The sequence below is a fragment of the Ambystoma mexicanum genome, chromosome 12 (genome assembly GCF_040938575.1).
Source record: "Ambystoma mexicanum isolate Mex_15411 chromosome 12, UKY_AmexF1_1, whole genome shotgun sequence".
NCBI classification, from domain to species: Eukaryota; Metazoa; Chordata; class Amphibia; order Caudata; family Ambystomatidae; genus Ambystoma; species Ambystoma mexicanum.
In genome coordinates this window covers 958,584,329-958,604,408 of record NC_090936.1, presented here as the reverse complement: position 1 = coordinate 958,604,408, position 20,080 = coordinate 958,584,329, and positions in this window count along the sequence as shown.

Sequence of the window (20,080 nt, the reverse complement as noted above, 5' to 3'; positions counted from 1 at the left end):
AAAGGGAGAGATTGCACAAGCAAATATTAGAAAATGATTCTCACCCGCCGTCTGTGAAGGTGGAAAAACCAAGGAACCCAAAGAGCTATGTTGGGAAGTGGGTCTACTGCAAACCAGGTGGTGGATGTTTATATATGTACTGGTCATTTGAAGATCATGTGAACCAGTATGGACACTTTGGAGGAATAACAAAAGTATGGAGACCACGCAGAGACAAGAGAGCGGATAATTTTGTGGTTGACAAGTCGACCAGAGGGGGGACTGAAGTGGGGAAATGGGAGAACACACTCCCCCCATTCTCATCCCGACCATGGCCTAGAGGATCACGGCCCAAGCACGCCACGTGAGAGGAGTTTGACCCGCTCACCTCCTTACCAGACGACAAGGTAGCATGTGCTCGTGGCCCACATGCACGAGGAGCATGCCCACTACCATGCCCTGGCCAAGCCGACGCCTGCAACATGGACCAGATCGACTAAAACAACAGCCGCAAAGCATCAACATTGTTAGAGTTGCCATGACGACATAGCCAACAGACAAGAACACACGTGCCACCATGCACACTGGTCACTCACACACCAACCCACACGAAAAACATACTCAGTGCTATGACGTAGCAGACTGACACACTCACGGACATGCATCGTTGTTATTTTTCACATAGGCCTCCTACAGCACCGCAGAAATGCAAGATGCCTGAAGAGCTCATGTATACGCTTGCAGATGCTTCATGCCACCCTACCCCCATAGAGATGTCATCATTTATATATATATATATATATATATATATATATATATATATATATATATATATATATATATATATATATATATATATATTACTACTTGTGACACTCTGTCACCCTGCAGCACCTATGTTAGTGATTATACATCGCCTCCCACGAAACCTAGGCCCGAGTAGGCCTCTAAGACAAAACCGTCTTGAGACGAAAAGCAATGCACTGACCATGCAGAACGAGTCCCAGCGAGAGGCCACCGCCAAGGCCACAATGTTGCAACCCACATGCCGAGCTCTCAGTACCAAGGTCACACCTGCTGCAGCCAGCACCCCTTTGGGCCGAAAAAGCAAATTAAATGCCCTTAATTATTCTCCAGCTACGGTCTCCACACACGTGACCGAGCCAAATTGACAAGATGTCAAGCTTACGAGACAGAAAGTCGCTGGGGTCCCACATCTGCGACACAGGTTGCAACAATGAAACGACAAGTTGGACACCTACACCGATGGGAAAGGCGTGATCATCAGCCACTAGCAAGACCTGTCCATTGTCTGCCGCTAGCACATAGTTGCACAATGTTGCCAACACCAGATACCTCGGGGGCTGGGAACGGCGATGGTCCCAGGCTTGGGGGCTCGCGGGAGAACCAATCAGAACACAAGGGGCTCATCACTGACACCATTACCCTTAGCCAATCACCAAGTGTCCCCTTGTAACAATGTCGGTGTAACAACTGTTAGGGACAGCCCAAGTGGACCACCTGACCCGTCCTTATCTATTAACATTTCTTTCCATAGGTAACTATACTAACCCCACCACTCGGGGAACCAACCCAAAGTGGTGTTAGGTTTTGTGACGGTTTTTCCCAGGTGACGCGAGTAGCGCGTCATTCTACAGTAAAAAGGGCCTGTAAGCCCCACTAAGAATGAGAGGGTCTCCCCGGATGCATATGGACAGAGAACTATCCCTGCCGTTATTATAATGAACAGCAGTAATTACTTTGCTCTAGTGTGTGCCTCATACTCCTTTTGGGACGAGGGAGGAGTTGGGGCCTCCCCAGCCCTGGAGGTCCGTGGACGGCTCTGCCAGCCCCGGGAGATTACCCTGACAATGGCACTCCAGCAATTTAAAAGGGAGGAAATACAAGGTTAACCAAAATCAATAGCACCAACAAGTTATATGAGGGCAATCTAGAAAATGCTACTACAACTAGGATTCAAGTCAATAGGCCTGGGCCAATGTCAATGGTTCAGAGTCTTTGCCGAGGATCACACAGTTCAAAGTAGTTCGGGGTTAAGTCTTTGCCAAGAGTTCAAAACAAAGTTGGTCAGAAGAAAAGTTATACAAAGAGAAATAGAAGGACAAGCCTTCACAGAGACGAAAGATTTCAAACACTTTCACCGCGGCCGAACGGAGAGAACGGCCACATTTTGTACAGTACCTTAAAGATGAAGAAGGCTCTAGCTGAGGCAGTTGTTCCTGGCAGTTCCTGCAGTCTAGCTGTTCTGGGAGCTTCAGTTGAGGTGACAAGAAGGAGGACGTCTGGAGGTTCCTGCACTGCCCACGGAAGAGGCCAAAAGTGGAGCAAAGCAACAAATAAAAGGTGTGCACCTTAAAAGTACAAATGGACTCCCTTCCACTGACTGACTTATTCGGTTTCCTGCGGCACTGTACAGCAAATTCGACCAGTCTGGAGAGGAGGTCCAGGGGCTTTGTGAGCTGGTTGGTCGCACCAGGCTCAAGGGAAGAAGTCTCCTAGAAGGTCTTCTCTGCCATTTGAAGTTTCAGGCAACAGTCTCCTTCCTTCAGCTTCATTCAGTTCTCTTGTTCCAGTGGCAACTCTGCCTTCCAGTCCCAAAGGCCTGCCTTTAAGCAGTTTTCCCCCATTCACACCAGCCTAGCTGTCAATCACTCAGCAGGGTAGATGCCTGGCGGGACAGTCACCCTAGCCATTCACACAGAGTGCGACATGGGTCTCCAAGGAGACCCTGTGCAGGGAGTCTCAAACTCCTCCCTCACATCCTGTCCACCCCAGACACTCAGGCACCTAAGGAGGGCTTTTGTGCAGAAGCCCGCCAACGGACAGCGAACAAAGGAACCAAACCTGTTTGGCACGCAGAGTAAAACACGAGAAAGACCTTTACAAAAAGATTTGGCAAAAGAACTCGACAGGAACCAAGTTAAAATAAAAGTGGATGACCGGGTTTGAGTTTGAGGCTAGCACCATAACCTCTAATGGTGCCAAGGCTATTTTCATAGTCTGCGGTAAAATAAAAATGGTAGATCCCACTGCCACCAGCCAAATCTTAGAGAAAGGGGAACATACTAAGGTTCCATGAGAATCAGACAAAAGGGGATGACTATTAACAACTCCAGTACTATATTGGAAGATAGGGTGTACTGGGTCTGTATATTTAAAAAGACTAATAAAGTCAATGGCAACTTTACATGTCCTGGGAGACAGTAGTCAGTCCAGAAAATGGAGTTTAAAGTGGGAAGTCTGAAAAAAAGACAACCCTGTGTCACCGCACTAAAGGGGCTGTGTGACACACAGTAAAAAGATGATGCCTATGGAGTTGGTGAGATTCCATATCCATTAACACAAAAAGTCAAACACACAGCAAAATATATGAAAGAGTGGGAAAAAAAGGCTCACAATCTTACCAGGTAAATAGATGAAACCCTAGAAATACAGCAAAGCTGCTGAGGGACTCAAAAGGTAAGGGAAATTAGCCATTCTGGAGAATTCTCCCTAACAAGTGGGGCTTAACTGGTCCAGTAATACTTCTAGGTAGGTAGGCTGGTCTGACAAGTAGACTAGTCTGACGGACAAGTGGTCTAATCCAACATTTAGGCACAAGGGCCAATCTAAAAGTTAGGCGAATAGGCTTGTTCAACATTTAGGCACATGGGCAAGTCTAACAGTTAGGCGAATAGGCTAGTTCAACATTTAGGCACATGGGCTAGTCTAACAGTAAGGCAAATAGGCTAGTTCAACATATAGGCACATGGGCTAGTCTAACAGTAAGGCGAATAGGCTAGTTCAACATTTAGGCACATGGGCTAATCTAACGGTTAAGCAAATAGGCTAGGTCAACATTTAGGCACATGGACTAGTCTAACAGTTCGGCGAATAGGCTAGTCCAACATTTAAGCATAATGGCTAGTCAAACAGTTATGCGGGTAGACTGTACTGGTGATAATAAACAGCAGATTTGCCAGTATAGCAGTGGTCCATGCAGACCTTTATAAAAGTGCCCTCAGATTCGCCAATGTTTATGGCATCCCCATCAAAAAATTAATGTATGCCGATGATTTGATACTTATTTCAAAAACTTCAATAGGTCTGCAAAAGTTGCGTTCGGCCTTTAACACCTATATTGAATTAAATCAATGAAAAATCAATACCAATAAAACCCAAATTGTTGTCTATTCGGCCACTAAGAATGGTTGTAAAAATGTTGTCTGGTTGATCAACAAAACAAAACTACTAGTGGTTCAAAGGTATACTTATTTGGGAATGATATTTGAGGGCACGGTTATTGCAAAAGGTCATTTAGAGTGCGTGAAACATAAGCTAGACACAACCATCTCACAAACTACATTTATACTGTGTCACTATGGCAAATTTACGCTAAAACCAGCTTTAATATAGTGGAACCAAACCTTGTATATTATATGGCCTTGAAACTCAACCAATTTGATCAAACTATTCATTAGATAGACTTGAGGTGAAATTTTGGAGGTCGATCCTCCATTTACCACAGTGCATACCAGGGCCGTGGCTGTGGTACGAACTAGGTCTGGTTTCTCTCCACACCCTCTATCACTGGAGGTTATATGCCTTATTTCGTAAATGTCTGATTTCAATTTATGCTGATATTTTGAAGATCTTGCCATCTTATCTGTTTTCTTCAAATCATGTTTTTGTACAAAGTTGGTTGAAGGAGGTCTATACGATTCTTGCAAACTCGAATGTTACCATTGAAATGTTACTTTCTAATCCAGACAGAGCTAAGGATGTGATATACTGTTGTGACTGGATTGTTACCCAAACTCAATGTTTACGTTATAAGCCTAACTGTCCTCAGAGGTTCCAGCACAAACATGTTAGGACTATGGAATCTTACCTTCTTAAATTTCCATCTCCAGAAATACACTCTGGCATTTTACGACTGCATTTCAATTTTTGGCCCAAAAGAGAGATCCAGGCTAGGCGTAAGTTGATACCTAGTGATATGAACTGTTGTCGCTTTTGTTTAAATCGAGACTCTGAGGAGTCACTTGAACATTTAATATCATGTTGCCCAGAACTAGTTGGAGTTAGAATTAAGTATTTTGCGCAACATTGTGCCTAAGTGGGCTCTTTAGATCTTGTTCAACGGTGGTCACATATACTATGTACATCTAATGTTTCTATACAAATAGGACTGTTAATTTTTTTAAATCTTTGAAATTAGATCTGTAATTTAGGTTACTATATGTTCAATCCCACTATATGATGAATTTTATGTAACTTTGTTACGATCTTTTGTTATGATTGTTTTTTATGTGTAACAATTTAATTTTAATGTTGTAATATGATCCTTTTGATTTGTATGTATATTGAAAAGTTGATTCATTTCAGCTAAATCAATTAAAACATTTTTTTTAAAAACCACTCCAATATAATATTTTCTTCAGATGAGTACATTCTTTAAGTAATTCAGCAGTTCATGATCGGTCTTGCGATCACCCCTGACATCTTGGTAATAACATTATAAACACAACCCCTTTTAGAGACTTTTTAATCAAAATTAATTTCATTTCTGATGTCATCTTTGATGTCCTGGGTTTTAGTCTTAGCAGTGCACAGAGGTGGCACAAAGGTGGCGCGAGTTATGGTTGCTTAGCTTACCATAACTGGTGAATTTGAAGGGTTTTTAAGTTTTACTTGTAACCATAAAGTCTTTTTAACAAAGTTTTTTCATTGAATCTCATGGGTTTTTGTTAGTGCAACTTAACCATAACTTTCCTTTAACAAAGTTTTTTCAGTGAATTTCATAGGTTTTTATGAGTGAAAATGTTTGATGGTGATACATCAATGTATATACGTTCTTAATAATTCCTCTTTTTAACATATATGAAAGAACTGTAAACCTCTTTTAACAAACATATTTTTTCAACGCATACTGATGTGTGTCATTATCAGCAGTGCATGCTGGGGATGCAAGTTAAGGTTGAATTGTCTTGGGCATGAGGCTTGACCATGACCCCAGCCACGCCAAACCACCCCCGTTATCCACTGCATCTACACTGCATCCTAGTTCAGTGTTCACTATACCCTCAAAATGTGATCAATGGCCAGTGCTCAAGGTTTGCAGGCATGACCAGTTTCCACAATCCATGGGGCATGGGCTTCGGCAATGCCACATTCCCCAATAGGCAAATCAGAGCAGACATTTGTCCTTGCTGACGGCCAAGCCCCCTGCCCAGGCGGAAAAGTTATATCACTATTTCGTTTACTTACTTTTTGACACTTTTCAAAAAAGTAAACCTCAGGACAGATTTGCAAAAGCATGCTTTCAGATCCTTGCAGATGCTCCTCGCACAAGTTTGCTGCAATCTTGTCCATCACTTCGGGCTGCCATTGCCAAGTCACCAAAGTTATATCACAATTCTTTGTACTTACATTCTGACCATTTAGAGAAAAAAAAAACATAGGACAGATTTGCAAAACCACGCTTTGAGGTCCTTGCTGATGCTCCTTGCAAATGTTTGCTGCAATCCTGTCCAGCACTTAAGGCTATAGCCAGAATTTCTTTCCCCATTGAAACCTATATCGATTTCGAAAAACTTTACCACATAACCAGTCCCTGGTGGCCATGCCCACTTTAACCCCATTCACGGTCCCTTGTGGTCATGGCCACTAGCCAGATTGTCTGTTTAAAATAAAACACAAGACATATTTCCAAAAACATGCTATTAGGTCCTCGCTAATGCTCATCACGCAAGTTTGTTGTAATCTAGTCCACCACTTCAGGCTGTAACTGCAAGCATAATATTTTTTCCCATTCAAACCTACTGCTTCGGCCATGCTGCATGCCCCAATAAGCAAATTACAGTACACATGTCTCCTTACTGATGGCCAGACCCATTGCCAAGAAACCAATGTTATATCATTGTGTTGTGTACTTACATTTTCACACAAAAAATAAAACACAGGACATATTTGCAAAACCATGCTTTTTTCTACATTCAAGCCTATCCCAATTTCGAAAAACCTTACCACGTAGCCGGTCCCTGGTGGCCATGCCCACTTTAACCCCATTGCTGGTCCCTCGTGGTCATGGCCAGTAGCCAGATTGTCCGGGTCATGGTCTTTGGCCTTGACCTGGACAATCTGGCCACTGCCCATTGCCACAGGCTATACCTCAGTCACCAAAGATATATCACGATTATTCTACCTACATTATGACAATGTTTATGAAATAAAACACTGACCCATTTGCAAAATCTTGCTTTCAGGTCCTTGCCAATGCTCCTTGCATGAGTTTGCTGCAAATCCGTACATGTTTTCTTTTATAAAAGACTTTCAAAATGAATGTATAAACAATAGTCATGTAGCTTAGCCCCCTCTTGTTGAAATCCATTCAGACTTTCCACATACATTCAAGATCCGGTCTATAATCTGTCTGTAAATTTGTGTGCATATTCGTCAAATGGCAACAAAGTTATAAACCATCTAGAAATGTTGAGACAACCCCCTCTGGTTTTGACTCCTCTTGGCAAAATGGCACCAGACTTTGCAGAACCATTTAAGGGCAGATCTAGAATGATATTGCAAAATGTCATGCAGTTTCATTGAGTGGCGCCAAAGTTGTAAGCTATCCAAAAACTGCTTTTCACCAGCTCTGTAATTCAAAAACAGGCATGGATGTCCCCGAACATCTTAGATGTTCGCAAACATCACAGGACTGTCCATGAACATCTGGACTGTTCACAGACTTTGGAGATGAAAAAACACCTGTTTTTTTAGTTTCTTATGGCCATATCCAATCCCATCCTTATCACCCTTCACCTCCCCACAGATAGTTTAATTAGTTTGACAAAACAATGTTGTGTTTTTAATATTTTTTACTGAGATGACCGCAGACAATAGGCGCTGTCCACGAATCCAACATGGCAGGCATTTGCCAAAAATATGCTCATGTTTTTCACCATCCAAACAGGGAAGTGAGTCTGCAGACCGAATCCAGATATCACTACTTTGTTTACCTACTTTTTGGCTGTTTTAAAAAATAACTACTCGATGGATTAACACCAAATTTACAAAAGCACGCTTTCGGGACCAAGTCGCTGGCTCCTGCTGCAAATTTGGTGAAAATTATTCCTGCGGTTTGTGCTGTAGACGTGAGCAAAACATAAAATTCCATTGTGTCTATGGGAAAAACACCACTTTTTGGGATCCCCCCATAAGATCCCCCTGGACTAAACCTCACCAAACAGAATCAATCTGACAGGGCCATATACTTGTTCAGAAAAGTTTTGTGAGAAATCGTTCGGGTGGGGGTGTTCAAAGTTATAAGCCGCCCAAAAAGTGCTCTTCATATGGGTTGAGCAACTTAACCATAACTACAGGGCCGCTACCGCAGGCTCTGTAATATATATATATTCAAGGAAAAACTTAAGTTGCATGGACGTTAAGGTGAGAACATAATGCAACAAAACCCTTGAAATTCAGCTAAACCCATCTTAAATTTTGTGCACCCTGTTGCGCAGCCTACGACCACAATGATGACATCACAGATCACATCACTGATGACATCAAAGATTACATTACAACAGTAACTGGCCTTAAGCATGACTTTCAGCCATGGTCAGTGTGCATTGCCAAATATATTTGAACACACAAATGTTTACTTATAATGGCCTTCAGTTATGGACAGTGGTCACAACCTTCACCCATCTGCACAGAATATTTTAAAACACTAACAGGCTACCAACCATAGATTTTGGCCTTTAATAGTGGATACAGCTTTTAACCATGCCCACTTTCATTATATACACTGATCAAGCACTAGCCATGGACTTTAGCACAATAGTGGCCAGTGGCCACGATTTCTGACAGTGCACACTATATATTCTAATATATAAATGGGCCTCACTAGCTATGACCATTGACCATGAGCAGTGTGTGCATCTTTTGGCCATGTCCACTGTATATTTTAAAATACTAACATGACATAAGCGATGGACTTCGGATGTGCCCATGTATATTATACAACACTAACCAGCCACTAACTATTGTCTTCAACACAATACTAGTCAGTGGCAACGGCCTTTGGTGGTTACCGACTGTATGTTCTAACACGTCTACTGTACATTCTAACATATTAATGGGCACTAGCTATTGACACTGACTACAGCTTTCTACATTGCATACTGTATATTTTAAACAGTATATATACAAAAGAGAGGGCCAGTCTGTAGCCACAGTGGTGTGCCCCGGGGGTGACATACCAGTTGGGGGCCACAAGAGCCTACATTCACAACAAAACAGAGGTACTGGTATGTCCAGGGTTGGCCTATGTGAAGTATAAATGACTTAGAAACGTTCACCTGGTCTTAACCCATATAACCATACTAGTTATGAATGTTACATGCAATTGTGTATACTAAGATACTCCTTGAAAACAAACATAAGGATTTTTTGAAATTGATAATAAAACTTTATATCAAAAAGATAATGCATGTGATAAAATCCAACATATAAGAACATATATAATCAATAACATAAATTACACATTTGGAGATTGAATATAGAATCCTTCAAACAATCAAAATAACAAATAACACATGAAAGAAAAACATGAAAAAAGTCTCAATATTAACAGAAAAACAGTTATTTGTCACTTGGATGCTTGATTTAAACCAAAAGCAAGAAATAGGTTAAACTGAAAATCTATTTCAATAATGCTGACAGTGTTCTTGCTGTAATTTCAAAAAGTAAAGCAAGTAAGCAATTTTCCTTTGCAATTATAATAAATTCCCAAGAACAAAATTATTGTGTATCGGGATTGGGTCTGCCAACGCGTCAGGGGGAACACACAAAAAATGGGTTGAGGGAGCTTCAAACAAGTATCCCGGGCCCATCTGTGGACGGTGCCACATAAGAAAGAAAGTCCCAATTGGCCAAAATGTTCTGTAAAGGACCTTGTGTCCCCTCTGATTGAAGAAAGCGTTTTGGCGGTTCAAAATCAGTGGAAAAATACTCTTTGTCTTGAAGGAAAGTACTCCGCCTTCATCAGGGCCATACTTAGCAGGACCCTGCATTTAGTAAAAGGGGAGAAAGAAAAGAAAATAATAAAGAAAAAAGGATAAGTAATCAGAAGAGATAAGAATGTGAAGTTCATCAGGAGTGAAGGTTAATCTATACAGTGAAATCTGCATGCAAAAGATGAAGTAGTCTTTATGCGAGACACCGACCCTAGTCGTGTCTGCAATGTGTCTCATGGCCAAGTACAAACAATCCATAGAGAAAGGGAGTCCTCTGGTCAAATACCGATGGACCTCCCCCCAATGGACGAAAAGAAAGATGAAGGCATTGGGTCCCCTTAGGGAGAGTAGTGCATGAGTCCCCATGAGAAACCCGCTGGTCCAAAAGCCAAGGTCCATGTGAGAAAGGCAGGACAGGCTTAAATGGTGGTAAATCACTTACCTAAAGTGGGTTATCTAGATATAAGCCATACGAGACTTAGTAGTTGTAATGGTGTGTGGAGTATACGCTTCTTTCCTCAACGGAAGAGTAGATAAACGCTCTGGAGACTCATGGTTGTCCAGTTCTGATCATCATATCGCAGACAAAACGTCTGGGACCTAAAAGAGAGACGTAGCCGTGTGTGCGTAAAGTTAGTCAAAAATGTCATATAAGAAAATATGGCTTCCAATTGTGAAAGCTTGCCGCCAAACAAATGGTTTACCTGAAGTGTGTCTTCTCAAAGAGATGTAAAGACAAGAGAAGAACGAAAAGCCAATTCCTGGGTGGAAAAAGACTTCTGTGTCCGCGCAGTGGTAGTAGTGGATAGAGACCCCAAAAAGTTGGTTCTTTTCATCGTGGGAGTCCCGATGCGCAATGCTGCAAGGGAATGCAACAAGGAATGGAGAAAAGATTAGAAAGAATATTCTTAAGAAATGTTTGGGGGATACTGGTGGGGCAAAAGAGTATGCCCGTATTTAAACCTAGTGGTGGATCTATCCACTAGTTTGTGATATCAGCCATGTAAAAGAAATGGACTGGGTAAACTTACCTGTTTTAGTAAGAAAGGCGGCTCCACGCTCGTGGCTGAAGAAGGGGAAAGCAGAGTATCCGCTACGTGTGTCCCTCGTGGGAGCCTGCCGTATGAATGCAGGCTGAAGCAAAAACAAGAGGGAAAGAAAGAGCGAAGGGGACGGGTTGTCAAGGCAACCGTGTTGCGCGTGCAACAGAAGCGCGTAGGGAGGTGCCTGCAGTGAGCGAGGAGACCAATGCGGACTCCCCAAATGTGAGATTGACGGGTGGGTGTGCACTGTGGCCAACCAATGATGCCGAAGGTGAGGGGGAGGCGACGGACCCGTGATGCAGCCGTGCCTAGAAAGAAGTTGGCCGCCCATCAGACGGGTGATCGATCGTCTGCCTGAGTGCCGCCTGTTCGCTGTGTGATGAGGGAGAAATCATGTCCCTCATGGAGAAAAACCGCCTGGGACCGCGGATAGATATGTGTTGCAAACACTCTGATCCGGTACGTATTGGATAACTTGTGTTGTCTTAAGGGCGGTAAATGTCATGAAGTCAAATTGACATTCGGAGGTGAAAGAGTAAAATCAAAACAAAAAAAATGAATGGATTTGAGGAAGAAAAACGGGGAGCCTAAAAATGAAGTCGTGCTCCCTCTCTGCTCAGATCTGAGTTGGGCTCTGAGTGAAAAAAGAGAGGGGTGGTGTGAAACTGGGGAACACCAGAGAGTCGGGCTCCATTGGGTCTTGTAACTCATGAAGTAGAATGTGTAGCAGGTACCTACGGCTTGGGATGGAAGGGATCAGATATCAAATGTGAGTCAAAAGAGGTCGCGGACCCTGGTGTGATGGCTAGGGGGGTCCCCACTAAAAAAAGGGGGCTCTGTAGTGCAGGGCTTCAATAATGCAGAGGTGTGTATACGTATATCTGTGGGAATAGCCTTAAAAAGGAGTTTTTTCATTGAGTCCAAGACTTCTGTGTCCGCGCAGTGGTAGTAGCGGATAGAGACCACAAGAAGTTGGTTCTATATATGGGCATAGCCTTAAAAAGGAGTTTGTTCATTGAGTCCATGTTCCAATGAGTCAAGTCTGTAAATCCATCTTTTTTCTAACTCTAAGACTTCAATTCATGGAACAAAAGTGTGCCGAAAATCCATGCGCAAGCATGCGCAAGGTAGCGCAAGCGCGAGAAATGCAGCGCATGCGCATGTGTGCGATTCAAGGAAGACGCTGCGCATGTTTCCCGTTGTCCGTGCGCCCTATCCAGCCATGGCGCACGCAGGCATAGACGGCGTGCGCTACGCGCACAGCAAAAGCGCACATAGCGCGGCGCACACATCCAAAGTGGGCGGAACAGTGGGCGTAACACGTGAAATGGGGAATAACGCGTGAAAATGAAGGCGTTACTGGGGAAGTACTGCAGGGAACTACACGGAACGCCCACACGCACGCGAACAACCCGTATTCATGGATCCAAATACGGGAAACCCGTGCACGGCAAAAGACGCACACAGGCGTCAACGCATCCGCCACACGAAGGCAGGCGGAAGCGTCCCCGCGCACAGTATAAAGTGCACGCAAACAACAAACACGTATATACAGCTACGATGACTGCCCCATTTGTAGCAGCACTGATCGTGGGACACCGCAGGAGGAGGAGAATAGCCAGGGCACGCATTTTCGCACCACGGACAAGCCTATTTGGGATGCCTGACGACCAGGTCTATGGCAGTTATAGGTTTCCAGCCCACATCATCCTAGACCTGGTCAGGGAGTGGGAAGATGATCTTACATCCCCCACCCTTTGCTCCCAAGCATTGAGCCCCTTGGAGAAGGTGCTCAATGGCCTGCATTTTTTGGCCACTGGGTCATTTCAGTGGACTACTGCCATAGTGGGGGGGGTCTCACAGGCCACGCAGTCACGCTGCCTACACAAGGTACTGGCAATCATGACAGCGCGCCCCTCAGTCCGCAGGCACATATACATGCCCAGAACACCCGCAGAAAGGCAGGCCGTTGTCCTGGATTTTTTCAGGGTGGCACACTTCCCCAAAGTGCTCGGTGCCATAGTTTGCACCCATGTGGCCCTACGTCCACCTAGGGCCACTGAGCACATCTACCGAAACCGCAAGCACTGGCATTCCATCAATGTACAGGTGGTATGCGATGCAAAGGGAATCATCACCTCTGTCTATGCAAACTACCCTGGCTCCACCCATGACAGTTTCATATACAGAATGTCCGCCCTGAGCCGGGCCCTGGAAGCTGGGCAGCATGGCGACACATGGCTCCTAGGTGAGTACAAATGCCCTTGCACATGCATGCATGTCACACACACACACACACACATAAACAAACCACAATAATCACAACCGTTTACACAGCCCCAGGGGACAGTGCCTACCCTCTGAGCAACCACATGATGACGCCAATCCGGAACCCCACCACACCACCCCAGGTAAGATACAACGCCACCGATATTGCAACCAGGGCCATAGTGGAGCGCACATTCGGAGTGCTCAAGTCACGTTTCCGCTCCCTTGACCGCTCTGGCGGGCAGCTACTCTATGCACCACCAGTAGTGTGCAGGATCATTGTGGCAGCATGTGTCCTGCACAATGTTGCAACACGGCAGGGCGTCCCGGTGGACATGGTGGTGCCCCCACATCCCCAACCACAGGCACAGGCGCTGCCCATGGGAGGGGACAGGGCACGTGGCGAGGAAGCCCGGACCCAGCTTGTGGCCACATTTTTCACCTAAACTCCCACGCCTGCAGAGTGCACACAGGCCTGGCACATACCAGGTGACAATCGATGATGACAAAGAGACAGTCAACTGTCACAACCCTACCACCCTGAGATAGTTGCCATGGAAGTGCCACATTGTCTGCATCCCTAGCTACTTAAACACAAGCTCTCCTGTGTGACCAAAAGGCACACATGTGACATGACATGATATGGCCTATACACAAGTATTTCAAGGTGCGATGAGGCAGGGAGGGGGGAACAAGGGAAGACAGACAACGGTACTACTAGGCCAGGTGTCATTTAGATAGTGCAAGTGCAGCGGTAGGGGGAAGGGAAAAGTGCAAGTGGAAGGGGAGGGGGGGAGTGCAGTACAGGGGAAGTAGACCAAAAAACAAATACATAGGTCAGCTGGTGGCAACTGCAAAGGTAAGTGCAGAGAAGTGCTGAGAAGGGGGGGCTGTAGGGATAGAGAGACAGTACCGCAGTGTAGGGGTTGCCAGGGAGGCAGTGCAAGTGGAGAGTGGCTGGGCCAGGGACCGAGGTCGGTGAGAGTGACCCAGTTGCAGATCCAGTGCAGTTCCATTGAAGAATTTCGCAAGGGAGAGGCAGAGAGAAAGCAGAAGCAAAAAGGAAGGTCTTGAGGTGCTTCCCGAACTGGAGATGGTTCCCCTCATGTTCCAGTGATGCAGGAAGGCTGTTCCAGAGGGAGGGCCCTGCCGCGGAGAGAGATCTACCCCCAGCTAGTTGCTCTGAGAAGCAGATGACCCTGACATGCAAGGTGTGCATCACACACACCTGCAAAACAGGCCATGGCCATCACTGTTATGTCACTCAAACCCTCCCAAACCACAACATGACATGGCAAGCAATACCCATACACCAAAACAGTAACAATAAGGTACACATTGCCATGTCCAAAATGTACAGTGGCATCAGACAATGATGCCTGACCTGGAATCAGATGAAATGACAGACCAACAACCTCCCACCCAAAATAAGTCATTTCCAAATGCATTACAAGAGTTGTAGACGTAACATAACAATGAATGCCTGTCTATATGCACATTGTGCATTGCAAAAACAACACTGCAGCTTCTGTGTGCTGTGTCCTACTCCTGCAACACACTGCTCAGCGCACAGCACAGTGAACAGCCATTGTGTGTGATGCACACCCTGAGCATCACTTCTAAGCGACAGACCACATCAAAAAGCAAATTCGGCATGTACAGGATCCATAATTGGTCACATAACATGTGCTGCAGGGACACAGTGGGCACCAGAAGGCAAACAGTGTACACGTGGATATGCAAGGGTGGGAGTACATGTAGTGCATCAGAGTGCAAGTGTGTGGATCAGCAAGGACATGCACTCAACATATGCATGTGCAATCAAGTGACCATCAGTGTTCTCTACACATCACATGTGAACATTCACCATGTGTACACCCCAGCATGTCAAACCATGACTGTCCCCTCGCACCTGAAAGGTAAATACAACACATGAACAGGCATTGATCAGCAGAACACAACATGTACATAGGATACCACCATTACAATGTCAGGGTTCCCATCACACTGCAGGGCAAGGCAACTATCAACAACAACAGCCCCCCCCCTCCTTCACAAATGACCATGACCCACTGAACAACTGCACCTGGGTCATGGAGCCTTCCAGCCTCAATTCCACCTGGCCACAGGATCACCTTTACCCTTCGTCACCATCTCCCACCTTGTGTGTAAAAAGGTGCCTGCACCCTCAGAATCCACACTCATTTCCAAAATCACAAAATCCAAGGCATAAAAACGAACCAGAACACCCTCCAGTAGATGACTTGACGTAGCAGTACCTCACAAAGGCCAAGTACTACCACAATGATGCAACAACCAAGGTAGCACAGTAAAACAATGTCACAACAGGATGTGAACCATGTGTGGTACATAACATAGGATGATGCACCATGAACGGATGTGTACTGTCACAGGTCCCGTGTACAGGCGCGGGAGTGTCACGAAACAACCACCCCCACCGTGTCCCGGGTGCCTGCAAGGTCAAACTCACACAGGCCCCTGAGACCCTGGTGGGGAAGGAGGGTCAGGGATATGCAGTCGGGACAGGTGTTGGCACACTGGATAACTGGAATGAGTGGCAGGAGAGGGGAGGAGGAATAACACATGAAAGTAGGGAATGCACGAAAATGTACTACCTGCATGAACACATACACAATCCAAACAAACTTGGACATCATTGTCATGGCCTTCTGTAGTCCAGGCTTAGGAGTGGTACGAACCAACCACCCCCTCTAGGGTTTTGGTGCATGCAAGTTCGGGGCTTACACAGGCATCCGCAACCCCAGCGGGGAAAGAGGGTTAGGGAACGTTGCTTGGATAGGTACGGGAAGCAGGAACACCGGGTAGAGGGTACAGGGTTCAAAATTGCATAGGATTCCGGGTGATTAGGGGGAAAAAAACATACCAAATTGAATCACACATACATCCATGCATTAGTGCACCCCCCAGCAAGCCTATGCAGAGCAGTTTGAAAGAAAAACAACAAGACACTTAGCTCTGGTTTTGAGTGCTGGCCTCCTGCCTGCACACTCTCAGGTCCGGTTACAGGAGCACTGCAATGCTGCAAAGAGAGCCACAGTCAACAACCTGTACATGCCAATTACACAAAAACACACTACCAAACATGCCCCATAGCAACAAACTACGCTACAAACAGACAATCTGGTGTAGATGCTTCGTACCCATATATAACATTACCCCTGTGACGGGTCAAACACAGTCAATGCAGTAAGTCAGCCGCCGGTGGGTGCGTGGCAAATGGAACACCAATGTGTCACAATTCACACAACATGCAATGTTCCCTGGGTAAGCAGACAGACCCATATAGCAAGCCATAACTTCAGAGCAAGTTGCGTACCACCATGACCGAAACAAAGTTGGCAGTGCATTCATCATAAAGTACATGGAAATGAAATGCACTGCACCCGAGTATGTCCCTTGCTGTATGTCCCTGTGAGCTGCCCGTTTCCATGTCTCGGAAGGCTACATGGTTGATACAAGTGCCTCGATGGACCTTGGTGTACTGGAGGGTATGTGCCACTGCCCCTGCAGGTGTCCCAGACAACCTTACAATCGATAGCCATCAGTCCATCAACACAACTGAGTTGCATTGTGTGCTTCAACACCAATATTCGTCCAAGCTCACCCTCAGTGCTGTGACTAAGCCTGCATATGCAACTCGCCTGGTGCAAGCTTTGCTCTGTTGTGGCCCCCCTGTGCTGCTCACCTTGCCTGGAGTTCCTTGGAACACGTCAGCAGTTCTAGGATGTAGGTCTGCAATCCCTGTGCCTCTGCTTGTGCACACATGAGCATGTGGGCACCAACAAACGTGTCCAGAATTCCGTCGTCCAATGGGCCATGTCTGCTGGCAAAGGTGCTCTGGAGGCTCATCCCCCTGCAGAAAGGGCATGAAACACATGATTAATGCTTCAAAGTCATCTATGTGTGTCTCTTCAGGCATCTCATTACTTGACCATGTCAGAGAGTCACATCATAAATCACACCATCAGTCCGTCTTTCACATCCAAAGTGTGGAACACTATCTACAGCATGAATTGCAACAAGCACGTGTACAGTAAAGATAAGAAACATACTACACAATGCATAGAAATTAATGTACACATTAATCATGAAACACCCCATCTAGCAAAAGCTGAACAGTGGACAATAACACCAAAATCATCCCCACTAGGGGTGTAAACACAAGTCACACAGCACCAGACATGCCACAGATATGACAGTCCAAAGCCCTTGTGTAAAAGTTTGTGACACCGAACCATCCTTGCGAGCCCATGGATAAGGGAGGCAGGAGTGGCATATGTGAGTCAAGGACCCCAAGCAGCAAACACATACACAAGACAAGCCTGAAGGGCCCAGCTGGAACAGACAGTGGATGCCTTCAAAAGCCACAAAGCACCGCACCGTCACATGAAAGCACAATAGACAAGCAATTTTAAACTATATTAACTAATTATACTAACTATGGAAAACCTACATTACCTAATTAAACTAACTATCAAACAGAAACTTAACAAACTAAACTAAAAGAAAAATCAAAAATGGCCACATACGAGCCGAGGTGAGGGGAGGCACCCAGGAGGGGGGAGGTACAGGGTGCTGCTCAACATCCACATGCGATGATGCTGAGCCAAATAAAAAACCTCCATGGGCTCAACGCCTGCACAGGCCGACCTATGTGGGAGATAGATGGTCGTCCGAGTCTGGCTCATCCTGGAAAGGAGGACGTGGCACAGTAGCCTGGCCACGCCTAGCCGCAGCTTGCCCCTCGTCAGCAGCAAGTATGCCGGACGGGTGAGCCTGGTTCTGTGAGGCGATGTGACGTAGGTCTGCATGCAGAACCTCACGTGATACTCGTGCTTCCTCTTGCAAGGTAGCACGTGTAACAAGGATTTCCTCCTGCAAGGCCTGGCTGGACAACCGCTGCACCTCCTGGCAAGCCTGTAGCTCAGCCGAGATGGTACGCTCAAGCTGTGCAAACCTGTCCTCTGCCTGCTGCCTCTGGGACATCATAAGGACACCCAGAGTGGATCTGAGGGAAGCATACTCCTCCCTCAGGGCATCCATGTGCGCCTCTACGTGAGCAGCAATTGCTTGACGCAGAGACGACAGTTCAGCCTGGCGTGCCCTGTCTGAGGCTGTCATGATCTCTGCTTCCAAGAGGTCAGGACTTGCCCAACTCCCTTGGAAGCAGACCCATAACCCAGGTTCCGAGCGCCAGCCGGTCCCAATTGGGACCTTTTGGACTCTGTCCTGGCGCCGGTGGCGCCAGGCTCATAAATGTGCCCAGTCCCAGCGCTGGAAGCGCCGGGCTCATAATGCTTGGGTGGACTTACCTGCGGCAGACCATGCTGCTTACTTACCTGCCAGTTGAGCCTCTGATCCTCTTCTGTTCGGGACTACTTTTCCTGTTGGGTGGGGCAGGAGCCACTCCCTAGGTTCAGAACCCTGGAACTCTTCTGGAAAGCAGGGACTCTTTTCTTTCCTAGGCGTGGCTGTGGAAGGAGACACCTAAGCACTACAGGAGGCTATTTAAACCACACCCGATGGATGAATCTTGCTTTGTGTTATTCTGCATCCTCTGCAGCAGAACGCTCATCGTGTCTTCTGCATCTGATCCTGGGCCTAAGGAAAAAGGCTTACCATCCTGAATCCAGTCTTCAGCAACACCTATAAAGACAAGAAAGAACAGGTTAGCATTACGGTCTTCAGTGACAGCACTCCTTTTACCTGATCCATCGGCTGTCATCAACGCCTCGCACTGCATTCCGGCATCTGAAGACAAAAGCTTACCAATTCTGCGCACGCTCCGGAGGCCTTCGGCGCTGCATCCCGCATCTGAAAGATAAAACAAGGTGCGTTTAAAGACTTTGGGGAACTTAAATACTCACGAGCCATTACTCCTTTCACATCTAACCCAGTGGGTATTCCGGCACCCTGCAGCCACTCCAAACTTATACCTGCAAAGGAAAAAGACAGTTAGAGCGCGCCGTGAAGCAGGCAGCAAGCGCTTACTTACGTGCTTCAAGGCGCTTCTATTCATCACACGGGCTCCATCTTCGCCATCGCCGGAACCCTGCAAAACAAGATACAACATTACTAAAGACTTTTAAAGACATTTGAATTACTCGAAACTTACTGTGCGTGAAGAAAACGACGGACAGCAGTCCTCTGAAGTCAAGAGGCCTGCTTCCCTTATCCAGTGAGGAAACTGGTTTCAGCACCCTGCTCCGAAGCAGATGGAGAGCACGGCGTTCACTTACTTAAGGTGAGCGCGTTAACCTTTGGGGTCCTACAGGAGAAGAGAAAGGGAAGAAGAGAGAGACATTCAATAACCCAGTTCATTAATCCCATATTTTCTATCTGCAGACACCTTACCCTTCAAGTCAGACATATAGTGCACAGGGGTCCAGCCCAAAGAGCCAGCGGTGTGTTACACATCACCTTAGAAGATACGGTATACGCCCAGTCAAGACCGGCGCCTCTACGGGAATCAGGTGAGCGTTACAGAACACAAAGCCTACCTCAAAACTCCCGTCCAGGCGCTATGGAAACCTCGGATACCGACCAGCTAGCCCAGTTGCTTGGGGAACTAAGGGCAGAAGTGCATGCAGCCCGTCAGGAAACCAACGCTCTAAAAAGGGAACTGATTATTTCCAAGGAGCGAACAGATGATCTCGCTAGGCAATTGCTACAGTCACAAGCTGGACAGACCCCGTTACCCGCATCTGGGGGAAATCTTCCTTCTACATC